The sequence below is a fragment of the Heterodontus francisci genome, chromosome 22, assembly GCF_036365525.1.
Source record: "Heterodontus francisci isolate sHetFra1 chromosome 22, sHetFra1.hap1, whole genome shotgun sequence".
NCBI classification, from domain to species: domain Eukaryota; kingdom Metazoa; phylum Chordata; class Chondrichthyes; order Heterodontiformes; family Heterodontidae; genus Heterodontus; species Heterodontus francisci.
In genome coordinates this window covers 35,765,262-35,788,571 of record NC_090392.1, presented here as the reverse complement: position 1 = coordinate 35,788,571, position 23,310 = coordinate 35,765,262, and the positions used below count along the sequence as shown (strand labels likewise).

At 44.0% G+C, this 23,310-nt stretch overlaps 7 non-coding genes across 7 annotated transcripts; all 7 read left to right on the top strand.

Annotated features, from left to right (window-relative positions):
- Window positions 1-317: 317 nt before the first annotated feature.
- trnav-cac (transfer RNA valine (anticodon CAC)) lies at window positions 318-390 on the top strand. Its single transcript has one exon. It is a non-coding gene; the product is annotated as a tRNA-Val (tRNA).
- A 3,407-nt stretch (window positions 391-3,797) lies between these two features.
- On the top strand, window positions 3,798-3,870 carry trnav-cac (transfer RNA valine (anticodon CAC)). The gene has a single exon. It is a non-coding gene; the product is annotated as a tRNA-Val (tRNA).
- Window positions 3,871-7,268: 3,398 nt separating this feature from the next.
- Window positions 7,269-7,341, top strand: trnav-cac (transfer RNA valine (anticodon CAC)). The gene has a single exon. It is a non-coding gene; the product is annotated as a tRNA-Val (tRNA).
- A 3,405-nt stretch (window positions 7,342-10,746) lies between these two features.
- trnav-cac (transfer RNA valine (anticodon CAC)) lies at window positions 10,747-10,819 on the top strand. The gene has a single exon. It is a non-coding gene; the product is annotated as a tRNA-Val (tRNA).
- Window positions 10,820-14,226: 3,407 nt separating this feature from the next.
- On the top strand, window positions 14,227-14,299 carry trnav-cac (transfer RNA valine (anticodon CAC)). Its single transcript has one exon. It is a non-coding gene; the product is annotated as a tRNA-Val (tRNA).
- Window positions 14,300-17,704: 3,405 nt separating this feature from the next.
- trnav-cac (transfer RNA valine (anticodon CAC)) lies at window positions 17,705-17,777 on the top strand. The gene has a single exon. It is a non-coding gene; the product is annotated as a tRNA-Val (tRNA).
- Window positions 17,778-21,174: 3,397 nt separating this feature from the next.
- trnav-cac (transfer RNA valine (anticodon CAC)) lies at window positions 21,175-21,247 on the top strand. Its single transcript has one exon. It is a non-coding gene; the product is annotated as a tRNA-Val (tRNA).
- The last annotated feature ends 2,063 nt before the right edge of the window (window positions 21,248-23,310 follow it).

Here is a 23,310-nt window from a genome sequence, read left to right as displayed (position 1 = left end):
TTACAAACTTAGTTTCTTAAGGTAGAGTTTAAAAAAAAGGGAATTGGATAATTGCATGAAAGGAGAGGCAAAGAAAAGCAGAGCTAAGGAAGTGGGCCCAAATGGCAAGTCTTTCAAAAAACTGGCAATGGTACGATGGCCTGAATGGACTGGCGATGTGTTGTGCACTGCTGATCGTCCATGGCTGGGTCAATACCTCTGCAGCCTTGCGAAATGTCACAGTGGAATTGCATTTCAATGAAACAAGCAGCACAAATCGATTAAGACTGTACAGTTTAACAATACTTGCAGCTTCCTCAGCGCTGCAACTGTGTTGAGTTTCTGTAGTGTAGTGGTGATCACGTTTACCTCACACGCAAAAGGTCCCCAGTTCGAAACTGGGCAGAAACATTTTCAAAACCAACCCGAACATCTTCGCAAGAAATGTGCAATCATTGACATTCCCCATTAACACAACACAATTTCTCAAAGCTCTCTTTCTCTTGCACATTGTGTGCACAATGCCTTGCACTCGCTCCTCTTTCTAGTCCTGATGCTGCAGAAAGTTCCTCAAAACCGAGCAGTGACACTTTATTTGGCTCAGATTAGAATAGAAACCTGCAACACGAGCTTGCTAAGTCACAGCGAATCTTAGTCTCATTTCAGACGAGGCAAAAGCACATCAGCAATTCACTTTCACCAGCTCCACAGTCGTTGAGACAGGGGCACGCTGCAATATTTTGACCCGCACTGTCCAATTACTCGCTGTCAGCAGCAAGTGGCGTCAGCTGCCTCAATCAACAGGTTACTGGCCATCTCGGGGAGGTAATATAGCACAACCCGGGCCAAATCTCCCCAGAAACCAAGCACCGGCTCAGCAAAACGTAGGCACATGATATCCGGGTCACTGAACCTCCGAGCAGCTCTTCAAGAACACCCAAGTGACTGAAACTTTCTTTGAGTTGCAATGATGAATCTCCGGTGGAAACAAGTTGGGGGAAATTGCTCCTCCTGAACATTTCTTCTTGTGTAAAAGCGGCAAAAATCCTTTTCAATTTAACCACTGCTGCAGCAGATTCTTGGTGTCTTAAGCACCTTGATAACCCAGTTCTTAACATGCAGCCGCAATTATGACAAGGGGTAAAGGTTCATGACACGCAGAGGGGAAAAAGTTATTTAAGTTATGACAGTCGCTCACAGATTTATTAGCGTTTTGTTCAGTCAGTAACAGAGACATACCTGGATTTATTGATGCAGATTAACATAACTATTCAGCGTCACGCAGAGCCGCTGGGAGTACTTTGCCTCCCTTAAAGACGGACACAGCTGATTCTGTAACTGAAGCTAAGGAAACAGGCAGACCTGCCAAATTATCATTTTATTTTGTTCTTCATTCGGCAAGTAACAGGAACACTAACAATGTGGCGTTGAAAATGAGATGCACTGCGGCTCCGCTCAATATCAAAGCGCTCCTTCATATTGAACCGAGGAAGAATATAATTGAATAAAAGCAAAATACTGTGGATGCTGGAAATCTGAAATAAAAACAAGAAATTCTGGAAATACTCAGCACGACTGGCAGCATCTGTGGAGACAGAAGCAGAGTTAACATTTCGGCTCAGTGACCCTTCTTCAGAACTGGCAAATATTAGAAATGTCAAAGGTTAGAAGCAAGTAAAGCGGGGGTGGAGCAAGAGATAACAAAGGAGAAGGTGTAGATTGGACAAGGCCACAGAATAGCTGACCAGAAGGTCATGGAGCAAAGGCAAACAATATGTTAATGGTGTGTTGAAAGACAAAGCATTAGTACAGAGAGGACTGTTAATGGACTGAAAATTGAACAGCAGCAAGTACAAACAGGAAAAAAAACAGTGGGTAAGCAAACTGAACAAACTAAGATGAAATAAAATAAACATACAAAAAAATGTAAAAAATGTAAAAATGAAAAATAACAAAAAATGAAAGTAAAATGGGGGCCCCGTCATGCTCTGGAATTATTGAACTCAATATTCAGTCCGGCACGCTCTCGTGTGCAGTGGTTCACACCGCAGCCTCACAGCTCCAGCGACCCGCTTTCAATTCTGGGCACTGCCTGCGTGGTGTTTGCAAGTTCTCCCTGTGTCTGCGTGGGATTCCTCTGGGTGCTCCGGTTTCCTCCCACATGCCAAAGACTGGCTGCTTGATAGGTTAATTGGCCATTATAAATTGCCCCTCGTATAGGGAGGTGGTGGGGAAATATAGGGAAGGTGGGGATGTGGTAGGAATATGGAATTCGTGTCGGATTAGTATAAATGGGTGGTCGATGGTCAGCACAGACTCGGTGGGCCGAAGGGCCTGTTTCACTGCTGTATCACCAAACTAAACTAATCGGTCAACGGGATGCTGTTTTTCGAGCTTGTGTTGATGTTCACTGGAACACTGAGGCAATCCCAGGATAGAGATGTGAGCATGAGAGCAGTGGGCAGTCTTGAAATGGCAAGCAACCGGAAGCTCAGGGTCCTGCTTGCGGACTGAGCCGACGTATTCCGCAAAGCGGTCACCCAGTCTGCGTTTGGTCTCCTCAATAAACATGAATATACATGAATTGGATTTAGGCGCCAGTATGTTTGAAAACAAGAAGAAAGAAAAGCACAAATGCCATTAACTCTGACTTTGCAAATGATTCACTGAAAGATTCTTTCATTTGCTGGAAAAGATGACTATTGTGCATCTGAAAATGGGCACCATGGAATTGTGTTGCATACTGACCTGTTTTCCTATATTTGCCTGTCATCTATGCAATTCAATTTGTGTTGGATATTGCTGAGAATCTCATTTCAAGATGAGGGCACAGATATTATTATAATACGGCTGAAAGCCTAAACCTGGAACAAATACTGTGTTACATGGATTGCAACGTTTCGAGGGCTGTGCAGCTAAGGTGAGGAAGACAGGAATGATGTGTTTGATGATTGCGTGGAATGCATTGCAAACTTGGGTTACGTTGCTTGATTTCATTCTACACCTTGAAATTCAGAAACAAGTGAGGCACCAGGTGGAAACCAACAGCTGTCTCTGTGGAAGAGGGGACATGGCTTCCTAATCTAACCATTTGAACTCTGCAAACATTCTGCTGGATCTGAACTGCCCTGTATACCAAGGCCAATTTGTATACTATATAAATTGGCATGCCCAGACTATGCAGAGGACTCCAGGTGGGGTCCAACCAGGACATTATATAGCTGCAGTGAAGCTTCGCCCCCATTATATAACTGCCTCTGTTACGCATTCTACTGCGAGGGTAATCACATTGTATGTAGCATCTCAGCAAAATAAGGACTCATTTGATCAAAATGAAGAGTTTAAAAACACAAATATGTGTCAGTGCAATCAGTAAATAATGAGAAATGAAATCCAGAACTTGGCAAGAATCCCAAGTGGATGTCTTGGTGTGGTTGGGGAAGGGAATCTTTGTCAATGATGGCACACTGTGCATTAACACTGCAGCAGCTGCTGCACCTCTTACAAACTTAGTTTCTTAAGTGAGAGTTTAAAAAAAAGGGAATTGGATAATTGCATGAAAGGAGAGGCAAAGAAAAGCAGAGCTAAGGAAGTGGGCCCAACTGGCAAGTCTTTGAAAAAACTGGCAATGGTACGATGGCCTGAATGGACTGGCGATGTGTTGTGCACTGCTGATCGTCCATGGCTGGGTCAATACCTCTGCAGCCTTGCGAAATGTCACAGTGGAATTGCATTTCAATGAAACAAGCAGCACAAATCGATTAAGACTGTACAGTTTAACAATACTTGCAGCTTCCTCAGCGCTGCAACTGTGTTGAGTTTCTGTAGTGTAGTGGTGATCACGTTTGCCTCACACGCAAAAAGTCCCCAGTTCGAAACTGGGCAGAAACATTTTCAAAACCAACCCGAACATCTTCGCAAGAAATGTGCAATCATTGACATTCCCCATGAACACAACACAATTTCTCAAAGCTCTCTTTCTCTTGCACATTGTGTGCACAATGCCTTGCACTCGCTCCTCTTTCTAGTCCTGATGCTGCAGAAAGTTCCTCAAAACCGAGCAGTGACACTTTATTTGGCTCAGATTAGAATAGAAACCTGCAACACGAGCTTGCGAAGTATCAGCGAATCTTTGTCTCATTTCAGACGAGGCAAAAGCACATCAGCAATTCACTTTCACCAGCTCCACAGTCGTTGAGACAGGGGCACGCTGCAATATTTTGACCCGCACTGTCCAATTACTCGCTGTCAGCAGCAAGTGGCGTCTGCTGCCTGAATCAACAGGTTACTGGCCATCTCGGGGAGGTAAAATAGCACAACCCGGGCCAAATCTCCCCAGAAACCAAGCACCGGCTCAGCAAAACGTAGGCACATGATATCCGGGTCACTGAACCTCCGAGCAGCTCTGACAGAACAGCCAAGTGACTGAAACTTTCTTTGAGTTGCAATGATGAATCTCCGGTGGAAACAAGTTGGGGGAAATTGCTCCTCCTGAACATTTCTTCTTGGTGAAAAGGGGCAAAAAATCCTTTTCAATTTAACCACTGCTGCAGCAGATTCTTGGTGTCTGAAGCACCTTGATAACCCAGCTCTTAACATGCAGCCGCAATTATGACAAGGGGTAAAGGTTCATGACACGCAGAGGGGGAAAATTTATTTAAGTTATGACAGTCGCTCACAGATTTAATAGCGTTTTGTTCAGTCAGTAACAGAGACATACCTGGATTTATTGATGCAGATTAACATAACTATTCAGCGTCACGCAGAGCCGCTAGGAGTACTTTGCCTCCCTTCAAGACGGACACAGCTGATTCTGTAACTGAAGCTAAGGAAACAGGCAGACCTGCCAAATTATCATTTTATTTTGTTCTTCATTCGGCAAGTAACAGGAACACTAACAAGGTGGCGTTGAAAATGAGATGCACTGCGGCTCCGCTCAATATCAAAGCGCTCCTTCATATTGAACCGAGGAAGAATATACATGAATAAAAGCAAAATACTGTGGATGCTGGAAATCTGAAAAAAAAACAAGAAATTCTGGAAATACTCAGCACGACTGGCAGCATCTGTGGAGACAGAAGCAGAGCTAACATTTCGGCTCAGTGACCCTTCTTCAGAACTGGCAAATATTAGAAACGTCAAAGGTTAGAAGCAAGTAAAGCGGGGGTGGAGCAAGAGATAACAAAGGAGAAGGTGTAGATTGGACAAGGCCACAGAATAGCTGACCAGAAGGTCATGGAGCAAAGGCAAACAATATGTTAATGGTGTGTTGAAAGACAAAGCATTAGTACAGAGAGGACTGTTAATGGACTGAAAATTGAACAGCAGCAAGTACAAACAGGAAAAAAAACAGTGGGTAAGCAAACTGAACAAACTAAGATGAAATAAAATAAACATACAAAAAAATGTAAAAAATGTAAAAATGAAAAATAACAAAAAATGAAAGTAAAATGTGGGCCCCGTCATGCTCTGGAATTATTGAACTCAATATTCAGTCCGGCACGCTCTCGTGTGCAGTGGTTCACACCGCAGCCTCACAGCTCCAGCGACCCGCTTTCAATTCTGGGCACTGCCTGCGTGGTGTTTGCAAGTTCTCCCTGTGTCTGCGTGGGATTCCTCTGGGTGCTCCGGTTTCCTCCCACATGCCAAAGACTGGCTGCTTGATAGGTTAATTGGCCATTATAAATTGCCCCTCGTATAGGGAGGTGGTAGGGAAATATAGGGAAGGTGGGGATGTGGTAGGAATATGGAATTCGTGTCGGATTAGTATAAATGGGTGGTCGATGGTCAGCACAGACTCGGTGGGCCGAAGGGCCTGTTTCACTGCTGCATCACCAAACTAAACTAATCGGTCAACGGGATGCTGTTTTTCGAGCTTGTGTTGATGTTCACTGGAACACTGAGGCAATCCCAGGATAGAGATGTGAGCATGAGAGCAGTGGGCAGTCTTGAAATGGCAAGCAACCGGAAGCTCAGGGTCCTGCTTGCGGACTGAGCCGATGTCTTCCGCAAAGCGGTCACCCAGTCTGCGTTTGGTCTCCCCAATAAACATGAATATACATGAATTGGATTTAGGCGCCAGTATGTTGCAAAACAAGAAGAAAGAAAAGCACAAATGCCATTAACTCTGACTTTGCAAATGATTCACTGAAAAATTCTTTCCTTTGCTGGAAAAGATGACTATTGTGCATCTGAAAATGGGCACCATGGGATTGTGTTGCATTCTGACCTGTTTTCTTATATTTGCCTGTCATCTGTGCAATTCAATTTGTGTTGGATATTGCTGAGAATCTCATTTCAAGATGAGGGCACAGATATTATTATAATACGGCTGAAAGCCTAAACCTGGAACAAATCCTGTGTTACATGGATTGCAACTTATCGAGGGCTGTGCAGCTAAGGTGAGGAAGACAGGAATGATGTGTTTGATGATTGCGTGGAATGCATTGCAAACTTGGGTTACGTTGCTTGATTTCATTCTACACCTTGAAATTCAGAAACAAGTGAGGCACCAGGTGGAAACCAACAGCTGTCTCTGTGGAAGAGGGGACATGGCTTCCTAATCTAACCATTTGAACTCTGCAAACATTCTGCTGGATCTGAACTGCCCTGTATACCAAGGACAATTTGTATACTATATAAATTGGCATGCCCAGACTATGCAGTGGGGTCCAACCAGGACATTATATAGCTGCAGTGAAGCTTCGCCCCCATTATATAACTGCCTCTGTTAGGCATTCTACTGCGAGGGTAATCAAATTGTATGTAGCAACTCAGCAAAATAAGGACTCATTTGATCAAAATAAAGAGTTTAAAAACACAAATATGTGTCAGTGCAATCAGTAAATAATGAGAAATGAAATCCAGAAGTTGGCAAGAATCCCAAGTGGATGTCTTGGTGTGGTTGGGGAAGGGAATCTTTGTCAATGATGGCACACTGTGCATTAACACTGCAGCAGCTGCTGCACCTCTTACAAACTTAGTTTCTTAAGGTAGAGTTTAAAAAAAAGGGAATTGGATAATTGCATGAAAGGAGAGGCAAAGAAAAGCAGAGCTAAGGAAGTGGGCCCAATTTGGCAAGTCTTTCAAAAAACTGGCAATGGTACGATGGCCTGAATGGACTGGCGATGTGTTGTGCACTGCTGATCGTCCATGGCTGGGTCAATACCTCTGCAGCCTTGCGAAATGTCACAGTGGAATTGCATTTCAATGAAACAAGCAGCACAAATCGATTAAGACTGTACAGTTTAACAATACTTGCAGCTTCCTCAGCGCTGCAACTGTGTTGAGTTTCTGTAGTGTAGTGGTGATCACGTTTGCCTCACACGCAAAAGGTCCCCAGTTCGAAACTGGGCAGAAACATTTTCAAAACCAACCCGAACATCTTCGCAAGAAATATGCAATCATTGACATTCCCCATTAACACAACACAATTTCTCAAAGCTCTCTTTCTCTTGCACATTGTGTGCACAATGCCTTGCACTCGCTCCTCTTTCTAGTCCTGATGCTGCAGAAAGTTCCTCAAAACCGAGCAGTGACACTTTATTTGGCTCAGATTAGAATAGAAACCTGCAACACGAGCTTGCGAAGTATCAGCGAATCTTTGTCTCATTTCAGACGAGGCAAAAGCACATCAGCAATTCACTTTCACCAGCTCCACAGTCGTTGAGACAGGGGCACGCTGCAATATTTTGACCCGCACTGTCCAATTACTCGCTGTCAGCAGCAAGTGGCGTCTGCTGCCTCAATCAACAGGTTATTGGCCATCTCGGGGAGGTAAAATAGCACAACCCGGGCCAAATCTCCCCAGAAACCAAGCACCGGCTCAGCAAAACGTAGGCACATGATTTCCGGGTCTCTGAACCTCCGAGCAGCTCTGACAGAACAGCCAAGTGACTGAAACTTTCTTTGCGTTGCAATGATGAATCTCCGGTGGAAACAAGTTGGGGGAAATTGCTCCTCCTGAACATTTCTTCTTGGTGAAAAGGGGCAAAAATCCTTTTCAATTTAACCACTGCTGCAGCAGATTCTTGGTGTCTGAAGCACCTTGATAACCCAGCTCTTAACATGCAGCCGCAATTATGACAAGGGGTAAAGGTTCATGACACGCAGAGGGGGAAAATTTATTTAAGTTATGACAGTCGCTCACAGATTTAATAGCGTTTTGTTCAGTCAGTAACAGAGACATACCTGGATTTATTGATGCAGATTAACATAACTATTCAGCGTCACGCAGAGCCGCTAGGAGTACTTTGCCTCCCTTCAAGACGGACACAGCTGATTCTGGAACTGAAGCTAAGGAAACAGGCAGACCTGCCAAATTATCATTTTATTTTGTTCTTCATTCGGCAAGTAACAGGAACACTAACAATGTGGCGTTGAAAATGAGATGCACTGCGGCTCCGCTCAATATCAAAGCGCTCCTTCATATTGAACCGAGGAAGAATATAATTGAATAAAAGCAAAATACTGTGGATGCTGGAAATCTGAAATAAAAACAAGAAATTCTGGAAATACTCAGCACGACTGGCAGCATCTGTGGAGACAGAAGCAGAGTTAACATTTCGGCTCAGTGACCCTTCTTCAGAACTGGCAAATATTAGAAATGTCAAAGGTTAGAAGCAAGTAAAGCGGGGGTGGAGCAAGAGATAACAAAGGAGAAGGTGTAGATTGGACAAGGCCACAGAATAGCTGACCAGAAGGTCATGGAGCAAAGGCAAACAATATGTTAATGGTGTGTTGAAAGACAAAGCATTAGTACAGAGAGGACTGTTAATGGACTGAAAATTGAACAGCAGCAAGTACAAACAGGAAAAAAAACAGTGGGTAAGCAAACTGAACAAACTAAGATGAAATAAAATAAACATACAAAAAAATGTAAAAAATGTAAAAATGAAAAATAACAAAAAATGAAAGTAAAATGTGGGCCCCGTCATGCTCTGGAATTATTGAACTCAATATTCAGTCCGGCACGCTCTCGTGTGCAGTGGTTCACACCGCAGCCTCACAGCTCCAGCGACCCGCTTTCAATTCTGGGCACTGCCTGCGTGGTTTTTGCAAGTTCTCCCTGTGTCTGCGTGGGATTCCTCTGGGTGCTCCGGTTTCCTCCCACATGCCAAAGACTGGCTGCTTGATAGGTTAATTGGCCATTATAAATTGCCCCTTGTATAGGGAGGTGGTGGGGAAATATAGGGAAGGTGGGGATGTGGTAGGAATATGGAATTCGTGTCGGATTAGTATAAATGGGTGGTCGATGGTCAGCACAGACTCGGTGGGCCGAAGGGCCTGTTTCATTGCTGTATCACCAAACTAAACTAATCGGTCAACGGGATGCTGTTTTTCGAGCTTGTGTTGATGTTCACTGGAACACTGAGGCAATCCCAGGATAGAGATGTGAGCATGAGAGCAGTGGGCAGTCTTGAAATGGCAAGCAACCGGAAGCTCAGGGTCCTGCTTGCGGACTGAGCCGACGTATTCCGCAAAGCGGTCACCCAGTCTGCGTTTGGTCTCCCCAATAAACATGAATATACATGAATTGGATTTAGGCGCCAGTATGTTTGAAAACAAGAAGAAAGAAAAGCACAAATGCCATTAACTCTGACTTTGCAAATGATTCACTGAAAAATTCTTTCATTTGCTGGAAAAGATGACTATTGTGCATCTGAAAATGGGCACCATGGAATTGTGTTGCATACTGACCTGTTTTCCTATATTTGCCTGTCATCTATGCAATTCAATTTGTGTTGGATATTGCTGAGAATCTCATTTCAAGATGAGGGCACAGATATTATTATAATACGGCTGAAAGCCTAAACCTGGAACAAATACTGTGTTACATGGATTGCAACGTTTCGAGGGCTGTGCAGCTAAGGTGAGGAAGACAGGAATGATGTGTTTGATGATTGCGTGGAATGCATTGCAAACTTGGGTTACGTTGCTTGATTTCATTCTACACCTTGAAATTCAGAAACAAGTGAGGCACCAGGTGGAAACCAACAGCTGTCTCTGTGGAAGAGGGGACATGGCTTCCTAATCTAACCATTTGAACTCTGCAAACATTCTGCTGGATCTGAACTGCCCTGTATACCAAGGCCAATTTGTATGCTATATAAATTGTCATGCCCAGACTATGCAGAGGACTCCAGGTGGGGTCCAACCAGGACATGATATAGCTGCAGTGAAGCTTCGCCCCCATTATATAACTGCCTCTGTTACGCATTCTACTGCGAGGGTAATCACATTGTATGTAGCAACTCAGCAAAATAAGGACTCATTTGATCAAAATAAAGAGTTTAAAACACAAATATGTGTCAGTGCAATCAGTAAATAATGAGAAATGAAATCCAGAAGTTGGCAAGAATCCCAAGTGGATGTCTTGGTGTGGTTGGGGAAGGAATCTTTGTCAATGATGGCACACTGTGCATTAACACTGCAGCAGCTGCTGCACCTCTTACAAACTTAGTTTCTTAAGGTAGAGTTTAAAAAAAAGGGAATTGGATAATTGCATGAAAGGAGAGGCAAAGAAAAGCAGAGCTAAGGAAGTGGGCCCAACTGGCAAGTCTTTCAAAAAACTGGCAATGGTACGATGGACTGAATGGACTGGCGATGTGTTGTGCACTGCTGATCGTCCATGGCTGGGTCAATACCTCTGCAGCCTTGCGAAATGTCACAGTGGAATTGCATTTCAATGAAACAAGCAGCACAAATCGATTAAGACTGTACAGTTTAACAATACTTGCAGCTTCCTCAGCGCTGCAACTGTGTTGAGTTTCTGTAGTGTAGTGGTGATCACGTTTGCCTCACACGCAAAAGGTCCCCAGTTCGAAACTGGGCAGAATCATTTTCAAAACCAACCCGAACATCTTCGCAAGAAATATGCAATCATTGACATTCCCCATGAACACAACACAATTTCTCAAAGCTCTCTTTCTCTTGCACATTGTGTGCACAATGCCTTGCACTCGCTCCTCTTTCTAGTCCTGATGCTGCAGAAAGTTCCTCAAAACCGAGCAGTGACACTTTATTTGGCTCAGATTAGAATAGAAACCTGCAACACGAGCTTGCGAAGTATCAGCGAATCTTTGTCTCATTTCAGACGAGGCAAAAGCACATCAGCAATTCACTTTCACCAGCTCCACAGTCGTTGAGACAGGGGCACGCTGCAATATTTTGACCCGCACTGTCCAATTACTCGCTGTCAGCAGCAAGTGGCGTCTGCTGCCTCAATCAACAGGTTATTGGCCATCTCGGGGAGGTAAAATAGCACAACCCGGGCCAAATCTCCCCAGAAACCAAGCACCGGCTCAGCAAAACGTAGGCACATGATATCCGGGTCTCTGAACCTCCGAGCAGCTCTGACAGAACAGCCAAGTGACTGAAACTTTCTTTGAGTTGCAATGATGAATCTCCGGTGGAAACAAGTTGGGGGAAATTGCTCCTCCTGAACATTTCTTCTTGGTGAAAAGGGGCAAAAAATCCTTTTCAATTTAACCACTGCTGCAGCAGATTCTTGGTGTCTGAAGCACCTTGATAACCCAGCTCTTAACATGCAGCCGCAATTATGACAAGGGGTAAAGGTTCATGACACGCAGAGGGGGAAAATTTATTTAAGTTATGACAGTCGCTCACAGATTTAATAGCGTTTTGTTCAGTCAGTAACAGAGACATACCTGGATTTATTGATGCAGATTAACATAACTATTCAGCGTCACGCAGAGCCGCTAGGAGTACTTTGCCTCCCTTCAAGACGGACACAGCTGATTCTGTAACTGAAGCTAAGGAAACAGGCAGACCTGCCAAATTATCATTTTATTTTGTTCTTCATTCGGCAAGTAACAGGAACACTAACAAGGTGGCGTTGAAAATGAGATGCACTGCGGCTCCGCTCAATATCAAAGCGCTCCTTCATATTGAACCGAGGAAGAATATACATGAATAAAAGCAAAATACTGTGGATGCTGGAAATCTGAAAAAAAAACAAGAAATTCTGGAAATACTCAGCACGACTGGCAGCATCTGTGGAGACAGAAGCAGAGTTAACATTTCGGCTCAGTGACCCTTCTTCAGAACTGGCAAATATTAGAAACGTCAAAGGTTAGAAGCAAGTAAAGCGGGGGTGGAGCAAGAGATAACAAAGGAGAAGGTGTAGATTGGACAAGGCCACAGAATAGCTGACCAGAAGGTCATGGAGCAAAGGCAAACAATATGTTAATGGTGTGTTGAAAGACAAAGCATTAGTACAGAGAGGACTGTTAATGGACTGAAAATTGAACAGCAGCAAGTACAAACAGGAAAAAAAACAGTGGGTAAGCAAACTGAACAAACTAAGATGAAATAAAATAAACATACAAAAAAATGTAAAAAATGTAAAAATGAAAAATAACAAAAAATGAAAGTAAAATGGGGGCCCCGTCATGCTCTGGAATTATTGAACTCAATATTCAGTCCGGCACGCTCTCGTGTGCAGTGGTTCACACCGCAGCCTCACAGCTCCAGCGACCCGCTTTCAATTCTGGGCACTGCCTGCGTGGTGTTTGCAAGTTCTCCCTGTGTCTGCGTCGGATTCCTCTGGGTGCTCCGGTTTCCTCCCACATGCCAAAGACTGGCTGCTTGATAGGTTAATTGGCCATTATAAATTGCCCCTCGTATAGGGAGGTGGTAGGGAAATATAGGGAAGGTGGGGATGTGGTAGGAATATGGAATTCGTGTCGGATTAGTATAAATGGGTGGTCGATGGTCAGCACAGACTCGGTGGGCCGAAGGGCCTGTTTCACTGCTGCATCACCAAACTAAACTAATCGGTCAACGGGATGCTGTTTTTCGAGCTTGTGTTGATGTTCACTGGAACACTGAGGCAATCCCAGGATAGAGATGTGAGCATGAGAGCAGTGGGCAGTCTTGAAATGGCAAGCAACCGGAAGCTCAGGGTCCTGCTTGCGGACTGAGCCGACGTCTTCCGCAAAGCGGTCACCCAGTCTGCGTTTGGTCTCCCCAATAAACATGAATATACATGAATTGGATTTAGGCGCCAGTATGTTGCAAAACAAGAAGAAAGAAAAGCACAAATGCCATTAACTCTGACTTTGCAAATGATTCACTGAAAAATTCTTTCATTTGCTGGAAAAGATGACTATTGTGCATCTGAAAATGGGCACCATGGAATTGTGTTGCAGACTGACCTGTTTTCTTATATTTGCCTGTCATCTATACAATTCAATTTGTGTTGGATATTGCTGAGAATCTCATTTCAAGATGAGGGCACAGATATTATTAGAATCCTACTGAAAGCCTAAACCTGGAACAAATACTGTGTTACATGGATTGCAACGTTTCGAGGGCTGTGCAGCTAAGGTGAGGAAGACAGGAATGATGTGTTTGATGATTGCGTGGAATGCATTGCAAACTTGGGTTACGTTGCTTGATTTCATTCTACACCTTGAAATTCAGAAACAAGTGAGGCACCAGGTGGAAACCAACAGCTGTCTCTGTGGAAGAGGGGACATGGCTTCCTAATCTAACCATTTGAACTCTGCAAACATTCTGCTGGATCTGAACTGCCCTGTATACCAAGGCCAATTTGTATGCTATATAAATTGTCATGCCCAGACTATGCAGAGGACTCCAGGTGGGGTCCAACCAGGACATGATATAGCTGCAGTGAAGCTTCGCCCCCATTATATAACTGCCTCTGTTACGCATTCTACTGCGAGGGTAATCACATTGTATGTAGCAACTCAGCAAAATAAGGACTCATTTGATCAAAATAAAGAGTTTAAAACACAAATATGTGTCAGTGCAATCAGTAAATAATGAGAAATGAAATCCAGAAGTTGGCAAGAATCCCAAGTGGATGTCTTGGTGTGGTTGGGGAAGGAATCTTTGTCAATGATGGCACACTGTGCATTAACACTGCAGCAGCTGCTGCACCTCTTACAAACTTAGTTTCTTAAGGTAGAGTTTAAAAAAAAAGGGAATTGGATAATTGCATGAAAGGAGAGGCAAAGAAAAGCAGAGCTAAGGAAGTGGGCCCAAATGGCAAGTCTTTCAAAAAACTGGCAATGGTACGATGGCCTGAATGGACTGGCGATGTGTTGTGCACTGCTGATCGTCCATGGCTGGGTCAATACCTCTGCAGCCTTGCGAAATGTCACAGTGGAATTGCATTTCAATGAAACAAGCACCACAAATCGATTAAGACTGTACAGTTTAACAATACTTGCAGCTTCCTCAGTGCTGCAACTGTGTTGAGTTTCTGTAGTGTAGTGGTGATCACGTTTGCCTCACACGCTAAAGGTCCTTAGTTCGAAACTGAGCAGAAACATTTTCAAAACTAACCCAAACATCTTAGCAAGAAATATGCAATCATTGACATTCCCCATTAACACAACACAATTTCTCAAAGTTCTCTTTCTCTTGCACACTGTGTGCACAATGCCTTGCACTCGCTCCTCTTTCTAGTCCTGATGCTGCAGAAAGACCTTCAAAACCGAGCAGTGACACTTTATTTGGCTCAGATTAGAATAGAAACCTGCAACACGAGCTTGCGAAGTAACAGCGAATCTTTGTCTCATTTCAGACGAGGCGAAAGCACATCAGCAATTCACTTTCACCAGCTCCACAGTCGTTGAGACAGGGGCACGCTGCAATATTTTGACCCGCACTGTCCAATTACTCGCTGTCAGCAGCAAGAGGCGTCTGCTGCCTGAATCAACAGGTTACTGGCCATCTCGGGGAGGTAAAATAGCACAACCCGGGCCAAATCTCCCCAGAAACCAAGCACCGGCTCAGCAAAACGTAGGCACATGATATCCGGGTCACTGAACCTCCGAGCAGCTCTCACAGAACACCCAAGTGACTGAAACTTTCTTTGAGTTGCAATGATGAATCTCCGGTGGAAACAAGTTGGGGGAAATTGCTCCTCCTGAACATTTCTTCTTGGGTAAAAGGGGCAAAAATCCTTTTCAATTTAACCACTGCTGCAGCAGATTCTTGGTGTCTTAAGCACCTTGATAACGCAGCTCTTAACATGCAGCCGCAATTATGACAAGGGGTAAAGGTTCATGACACGCAGAGGGGAAAAAGTTATTTAAGTTATGACAGTCGCTCACAGACTTATTAGCGTTTTGTTCAGTCAGTAACAGAGACATACCTGGATTTATTGATGCAGATTAACATAACTATTCAGCGTCACGCAGAGCCGCCAGGAGTACTTTGCCTCCCTTAAAGACGGACACGGCTGATTCTGTAACTGAAGCTAAGGAAACAGGCAGACCTGCCAAATTATCATTTTATTTTGTTCTTCATTCGGCAAGTAACAGGAACACTAACAAGGTGGCGTTGAAAATGAGATGCACTGCGGCTCCGCTCAATATTAAAGCGCTCCTTCATATTGAACTGAGGAAGAATATACATGAATAAAAGCAAAATACTGTGGATGCTGGAAATCTGAAATAAAAACAAGAAATTCTGGAAATACTCAGCACGACTGGCAGCATCTGTGGAGACAGAAGCAGAGTTAACATTTCGGCTCAGTGACCCTTCTTCAGAACTGGCAAATATTAGAAATGTCAAAGGTTAGAAGAAAGTAAAGCGGGGGTGGAGCAAGAGATAACAAAGGAGGTGTAGATTGGACAAGGCCACAGAATAGCTGACCCGAAGGTCATGGAGCAAAGGCAAACAATATGTTAATGGTGTGTTGAAAGACAAAGCATTAGTACAGAGAGGACTGTTAATGGACTGAAAATTGAACAGCAGCAAGTACAAACAGGAAAAAAAACAGTGGGTAAGCAAACTGAACAAACTAAGATGAAATAAAATAAACATACAAAAAAATGTAAAAAATGTAAAAATGAAAAATAACAAAAAATGAAAGTAAAATGGGGGCCCCGTCATGCTCTGGAATTATTGAACTCAATATTCAGTCCGGCACGCTCTCGTGTGCAGTGGTTCACACCGCAGCCTCTCAGCTCCAGCGACCCGCCTTCAATTCTGGGCACTGCCTGCGTGGTGTTTGCAAGTTCTCCCTGTGTCTGCGTGGGATTCCTCTGGGTGCTCCGGTTTCCTCCCACATGCCAAAGACTGGCTGCTTGATAGGTTAATTGGCCATTATAAATTGCCCCTCGTATAGGGAGGTGGTAGGGAAATATAGGGAAGGTGGGGATGTGGTAGGAATATGGAATTCGTGTCGGATTAGTATAAATGGGTGGTCGATGGTCAGCACAGACTCGGTGGGCCGAAGGGCCTGTTTCACTGCTGTATCACCAAACTAAACTAATCGGTCAACGGGATGCTGTTTTTCGAGCTTGTGTTGATGTTCATTGGAACACTGAGGCAATCCCAGGATAGAGATGTGAGCATGAGAGCAGTGGGCAGTCTTGAAATGGCAAGCGACCGGAAGCTCAGGGTCCTGCTTGCGGACTGAGCCGACGTATTCCGCAAAGCGGTCACCCAGTCTGCGTTTGGTCTCCCCAATAAACATGAATATACATGAATTGGATTTAGGCGCCAGTATGTTGCAAAACAAGAAGAAAGAAAAGCACAAATGCCATTAACTCTGACTTTGCAAATGATTCACTGAAAAATTCTTTCATTTGCTGGAAAAGATGACTATTGTGCATCTGAAAATGGGCACCATGGAATTGTGTTGCAGACTGACCTGTTTTCTTATATTTGCCTGTCATCTATACAATTCAATTTGTGTTGGATATTGCTGAGAATCTCATTTCAAGATGAGGGCACAGATATTATTAGAATCCTACTGAAAGCCTAAACCTGGAACAAATACTGTGTTACATGGATTGCAACGTTTCGAGGGCTGTGCAGCTAAGGTGAGGAAGACAGGAATGATGTGTTTGATGATTGCGTGGAATGCATTGCAAACTTGGGTTACGTTGCTTGATTTCATTCTACACCTTGAAATTCAGAAACAAGTGAGGCACCAGGTGGAAACCAACAGCTGTCTCTGTGGAAGAGGGGACATGGCTTCCTAATCTAACCATTTGAACTCTGCAAACATTCTGCTGGATCTGAACTGCCCTGTATACCAAGGCCAATTTGTATGCTATATAAATTGTCATGCCCAGACTATGCAGAGGACTCCAGGTGGGGTCCAACCAGGACATGATATAGCTGCAGTGAAGCTTCGCCCCCATTATATAACTGCCTCTGTTACGCATTCTACTGCGAGGGTAATCACATTGTATGTAGCAACTCAGCAAAATAAGGACTCATTTGATCAAAATAAAGAGTTTAAAAACACAAATATGTGTCAGTGCAATCAGTAAATAATGAGAAATGAAATCCAGAAGTTGGCAAGAATCCCAAGTGGATGTCTTGGTGTGGTTGGGGAAGGGAATCTTTGTCAATGATGGCACACTGTGCATTAACACTGCAGCAGCTGCTGCACCTCTTACAAACTTAGTTTCTTAAGGTAGAGTTTAAAAAAAAAGGGAATTGGATAATTGCATGAAAGGAGAGGCAAAGAAAAGCAGAGCTAAGGAAGTGGGCCCAACTGGCAAGTCTTTGAAAAAACTGGCAATGATACGATGGCCTGAATGGACTGGCGATGTGTTGTGCACTGCTGATCGTCCATGGCTGGGTCAATACCTCTGCAGCCTTGCGAAATGTCACAGTGGAATTGCATTTCAATGAAACAAGCAGCACAAATCGATTAAGACTGTACAGTTTAACAATACTTGCAGCTTCCTCAGCGCTGCAACTGTGTTGAGTTTCTGTAGTGTAGTGGTGATCACGTTTGCCTCACACGCAAAAGGTCCCCAGTTCGAAACTGGGCAGAAACATTTTCAAAACCAACCCGAACATCTTCGCAAGAAATGTGCAATCATTGACATTCCCCATGAACACAACACAATTTCTCAAAGCTCTCTTTCTCTTGCACATTGTGTGCACAATGCCTTGCACTCGCTCCTCTTTCTAGTCCTGATGCTGCAGAAAGTTCCTCAAAACCGAGCAGTGACACTTTATTTGGCTCAGATTAGAATAGAAACCTGCAACACGAGCTTGCGAAGTATCAGCGAATCTTTGTCTCATTTCAGACGAGGCAAAAGCACATCAGCAATTCACTTTCACCAGCTCCACAGTCGTTGAGACAGGGGCACGCTGCAATATTTTGACCCGCACTGTCCAATTACTCGCTGTCAGCAGCAAGTGGCGTCTGCTGCCTCAATCAACAGGTTATTGGCCATCTCGGGGAGGTAAAATAGCACAACCCGGGCCAAATCTCCCCATCAACCAAGCACCGGCTCAGCAAAACGTAGGCACATGATATCCGGGTCTCTGAACCTCCGAGCAGCTCTGACAGAACAGCCAAGTGACTGAAACTTTCTTTGAGTTGCAATGATGAATCTCCGGTGGAAACAAGTTGGGGGAAATTGCTCCTCCTGAACATTTCTTCTTGGTGAAAAGGGGCAAAAAATCCTTTTCAATTTAACCACTGCTGCAGCAGATTCTTGGTGTCTGAAGCACCTTGATAACCCAGCTCTTAACATGCAGCCGCAATTATGACAAGGGGTAAAGGTTCATGACACGCAGAGGGGGAAAATTTATTTAAGTTATGACAGTCGCTCACAGATTTAATAGCGTTTTGTTCAGTCAGTAACAGAGACATACCTGGATTTATTGATGCAGATTAACATAACTATTCAGCGTCACGCAGAGCCGCTAGGAGTACTTTGCCTCCCTTCAAGACGGACACAGCTGATTCTGTAACTGAAGCTAAGGAAACAGGCAGACCTGCCAAATTATCATTTTATTTTGTTCTTCATTCGGCAAGTAACAGGAACACTAACAAGGTGGCGTTGAAAATGAGATGCACTGCGGCTCCGCTCAATATCAAAGCGCTCCTTCATATTGAACCGAGGAAGAATATACATGAATAAAAGCAAAATACTGTGGATGCTGGAAATCTGAAAAAAAAACAAGAAATTCTGGAAATACTCAGCACGACTGGCAGCATCTGTGGAGACAGAAGCAGAGTTAACATTTCGGCTCAGTGACCCTTCTTCAGAACTGGCAAATATTAGAAACGTCAAAGGTTAGAAGCAAGTAAAGCGGGGGTGGAGCAAGAGATAACAAAGGAGAAGGTGTAGATTGGACAAGGCCACAGAATAGCTGACCAGAAGGTCATGGAGCAAAGGCAAACAATATGTTAATGGTGTGTTGAAAGACAAAGCATTAGTACAGAGAGGACTGTTAATGGACTGAAAATTGAACAGCAGCAAGTACAAACAGGAAAAAAAACAGTGGGTAAGCAAACTGAACAAACTAAGATGAAATAAAATAAACATACAAAAAAATGTAAAAAATGTAAAAATGAAAAATAACAAAAAATGAAAGTAAAATGGGGGCCCCGTCATGCTCTGGAATTATTGAACTCAATATTCAGTCCGGCACGCTCTCGTGTGCAGTGGTTCACACCGCAGCCTCACAGCTCCAGCGACCCGCTTTCAATTCTGGGCACTGCCTGCGTGGTGTTTGCAAGTTCTCCCTGTGTCTGCGTGGGATTCCTCTGGGTGCTCCGGTTTCCTCCCACATGCCAAAGACTGGCTGCTTGATAGGTTAATTGGCCATTATAAATTGCCCCTCGTATAGGGAGGTGGTAGGGAAATATAGGGAAGGTGGGGATGTGGTAGGAATATGGAATTCGTGTCGGATTAGTATAAATGGGTGGTCGATGGTCAGCACAGACTCGGTGGGCCGAAGGGCCTGTTTCACTGCTGCATCACCAAACTAAACTAATCGGTCAACGGGATGCTGTTTTTCGAGCTTGTGTTGATGTTCACTGGAACACTGAGGCAATCCCAGGATAGAGATGTGAGCATGAGAGCAGTGGGCAGTCTTGAAATGGCAAGCAACCGGAAGCTCAGGGTCCTGCTTGCGGACTGAGCCGATGTCTTCCGCAAAGCGGTCACCCAGTCTGCGTTTGGTCTCCCCAATAAACATGAATATACATGAATTGGATTTAGGCGCCAGTATGTTGCAAAACAAGAAGAAAGAAAAGCACAAATGCCATTAACTCTGACTTTGCAAATGATTCACTGAAAAATTCTTTCCTTTGCTGGAAAAGATGACTATTGTGCATCTGAAAATGGGCACCATGGGATTGTGTTGCATACTGACCTGTTTTCTTATATTTGCCTGTCATCTGTGCAATTCAATTTGTGTTGGATATTGCTGAGAATCTCATTTCAAGATGAGGGCACAGATATTATTATAATCCTACTGAAAGCCTAAACCTGGAACAAATCCTGTGTTACATGGATTGCAACTTATCGAGGGCTGTGCAGCTAAGGTGAGGAAGACAGGAATGATGTGTTTGATGATTGCGTGGAATGCATTGCAAACTTGGGTTACGTTGCTTGATTTCATTCTACACCTTGAAATTCAGAAACAAGTGAGGCACCAGGTGGAAACCAACAGCTGTCTCTGTGGAAGAGGGGACATGGCTTCCTAATCTAACCATTTGAACTCTGCAAACATTCTGCTGGATCTGAACTGCCCTGTATACCAAGGCCAATTTGTATACTATATAAATTGGCATGCCCAGACTATGCAGTGGGGTCCAACCAGGACATTATATAGCTGCAGTGAAGCTTCGCCCCCATTATATAACTGCCTCTGTTACGCATTCTACTGCGAGGGTAATCACATTGTATGTAGCATCTCAGCAAAATAAGGACTCATTTGATCAAAATAAAGAGTTTAAAAACACAAATATGTGTCAGTGCAATCAGTAAATAATGAGAAATGAAATCCAGAAGTTGGCAAGAATCCCAAGTGGATGTCTTGGTGTGGTTGGGGAAGGGAATCTTTGTCAATGATGGCACACTGTGCATTAACACTGCAGCAGCTGCTGCACCTCTTACAAACTTAGTTTCTTAAGTGAGAGTTTAAAAAAAAGGGAATTGGATAATTGCATGAAAGGAGAGGCAAAGAAAAGCAGAGCTAAGGAAGTGGGCCCAAATGGCAAGTCTTTCAAAAAACTGGCAATGGTACGATGGCCTGAATGGACTGGCGATGTGTTGTGCACTGCTGATCGTCCATGGCTGGGTCAATACCTCTGCAGCCTTGCGAAATGTCACAGTGGAATTGCATTTCAATGAAACAAGCACCACAAATCGATTAAGACTGTACAGTTTAACAATACTTGCAGCTTCCTCAGTGCTGCAACTGTGTTGAGTTTCTGTAGTGTAGTGGTGATCACGTTTGCCTCACACGCACAAGGTCCTCAGTTCTAAACTGAGCAGAAACATTTTCAAAACTAACCCAAACATCTTAGCAAGAAATATGCAATCATTGACATTCCCCATTAACACAACACAATTTCTCAAAGCTCTCTTTCTCTTGCACATTGTGTGCACAATGCCTTGCACTCGCTCCTCTTTCTAGTCCTGATGCTGCAGAAAGACCTTCAAAACCGAGCAGTGACACTTTATTTGGCTCAGATTAGAATAGAAACCTGCAACACGAGCTTGCGAAGTAACAGCGAATCTTTGTCTCATTTCAGACGAGGCGAAAGCACATCAGCAATTCACTTTCACCAGCTCCACAGTCGTTGAGACAGGGGCACGCTGCAATATTTTGACCCGCACTGTCCAATTACTCGCTGTCAGCAGCAAGAGGCGTCTGCTGCCTGAATCAACAGGTTACTGGCCATCTCGGGGAGGTAAAATAGCACAACCCGGGCCAAATCTCCCCAGAAACCAAGCACCGGCTCAGCAAAACGTAGGCACATGATATCCGGGTCACTGAACCTCCGAGCAGCTCTCACAGAACACCCAAGTGACTGAAACTTTCTTTGAGTTGCAATGATGAATCTCCGGTGGAAACAAGTTGGGGGAAATTGCTCCTCCTGAACATTTCTTCTTGGGTAAAAGGGGCAAAAATCCTTTTCAATTTAACCACTGCTGCAGCAGATTCTTGGTGTCTTAAGCACCTTGATAACGCAGCTCTTAACATGCAGCCGCAATTATGACAAGGGGTAAAGGTTCATGACACGCAGAGGGGAAAAAGTTATTTAAGTTATGACAGTCGCTCACAGACTTATTAGCGTTTTGTTCAGTCAGTAACAGAGACATACCTGGATTTATTGATGCAGATTAACATAACTATTCAGCGTCACGCAGAGCCGCCAGGAGTACTTTGCCTCCCTTAAAGACGGACACGGCTGATTCTGTAACTGAAGCTAAGGAAACAGGCAGACCTGCCAAATTATCATTTTATTTTGTTCTTCATTCGGCAAGTAACAGGAACACTAACAAGGTGGCGTTGAAAATGAGATGCACTGCGGCTCCGCTCAATATTAAAGCGCTCCTTCATATTGAACTGAGGAAGAATATACATGAATAAAAGCAAAATACTGTGGATGCTGGAAATCTGAAATAAAAACAAGAAATTCTGGAAATACTCAGCACGACTGGCAGCATCTGTGGAGACAGAAGCAGAGTTAACATTTCGGCTCAGTGACCCTTCTTCAGAACTGGCAAATATTAGAAATGTCAAAGGTTAGAAGAAAGTAAAGCGGGGGTGGAGCAAGAGATAACAAAGGAGGTGTAGATTGGACAAGGCCACAGAATAGCTGACCCGAAGGTCATGGAGCAAAGGCAAACAATATGTTAATGGTGTGTTGAAAGACAAAGCATTAGTACAGAGAGGACTGTTAATGGACTGAAAATTGAACAGCAGCAAGTACAAACAGGAAAAAAAACAGTGGGTAAGCAAACTGAACAAACTAAGATGAAATAAAATAAACATACAAAAAAATGTAAAAAATGTAAAAATGAAAAATAACAAAAAATGAAAGTAAAATGGGGGCCCCGTCATGCTCTGGAATTATTGAACTCAATATTCAGTCCGGCACGCTCTCGTGTGCAGTGGTTCACACCGCAGCCTCTCAGCTCCAGCGACCCGCCTTCAATTCTGGGCACTGCCTGCGTGGTGTTTGCAAGTTCTCCCTGTGTCTGCGTGGGATTCCTCTGGGTGCTCCGGTTTCCTCCCACATGCCAAAGACTGGCTGCTTGATAGGTTAATTGGCCATTATAAATTGCCCCTCGTATAGGGAGGTGGTAGGGAAATATAGGGAAGGTGGGGATGTGGTAGGAATATGGAATTCGTGTCGGATTAGTATAAATGGGTGGTCGATGGTCAGCACAGACTCGGTGGGCCGAAGGGCCTGTTTCACTGCTGTATCACCAAACTAAACTAATCGGTCAACGGGATGCTGTTTTTCGAGCTTGTGTTGATGTTCATTGGAACACTGAGGCAATCCCAGGATAGAGATGTGAGCATGAGAGCAGTGGGCAGTCTTGAAATGGC